We start from the raw sequence: 818 nt of genomic DNA, 5'->3' as shown, positions 1-818 counted from the left end.
TTTCAAACTGAGTATCTTTACATCGTTTGCGTATCTTTACTATTCCAATTGTGTATCTTTACATCGTTTGCGTATCTTTACTATTCCAATTGTGTATCTTTTCATTTCTCGTTTGAGTATCTTTCTGTAAGGCTTCTGATGCGAGTTTCTATTGTATTTGAGAGTTTTGCAAGTGTGGGAGTGTGTTTCTTTCAAACTGAGTATCTTTACATCGTTTGCGTATCTTTACTATTCCAATTGTGTATCTTTTCATTTCTCGTTTGAGTATCTTTCTGTAAGGCTTCTGATGCGAGTTTCTATTGTATTTGACAGTTTTGCAAGTGTGGGAGTGTGTTTCTTTCAAACTGAGTATCTTTACATCGTTTGCGTATCTTTACTATTCCAATTGTGTATCTTTACATCGTTTGCGTATCTTTACTATTCCAATTGTGTATCTTTTCATTTCTCGTTGGGGTATCTTTCTGTAAGGCTTCTGATGCGAGTTTCTATTGTATTTGAGAGTTTTGCAAGTGTGAGAGTGTATTTCTTTCAAACTGAGTATCTTTACATCGTTTGCGTATCTTTACTATTCCAATTGTGTATCTTTTCATTTCTCGTTTGAGTATCTTTCTGTAAGGCTTCTGATGCGAGTTTCTATTGTATTTGAGAGTTTGGCAAGTGTGGGAGTGTGTTTCTTTCAAACTGAGTATCTTTACATCGTTTGCGTATCTTTACTATTCCAATTGTGTATCTTTTCATTTCTCGTTTGAGTATCTTTCTGTATGGCTTCTGATGCGAGTTTCTATTGTATTTGAGAGTTTTGCAAGTGTGGGAGTTTG

This window comes from Argentina anserina, unplaced genomic scaffold, assembly GCF_933775445.1.
Source record: "Argentina anserina unplaced genomic scaffold, drPotAnse1.1, whole genome shotgun sequence".
Taxonomy (NCBI): Eukaryota; Viridiplantae; Streptophyta; class Magnoliopsida; order Rosales; family Rosaceae; genus Argentina; species Argentina anserina.
This window is presented reverse-complemented; position numbering follows the sequence as displayed.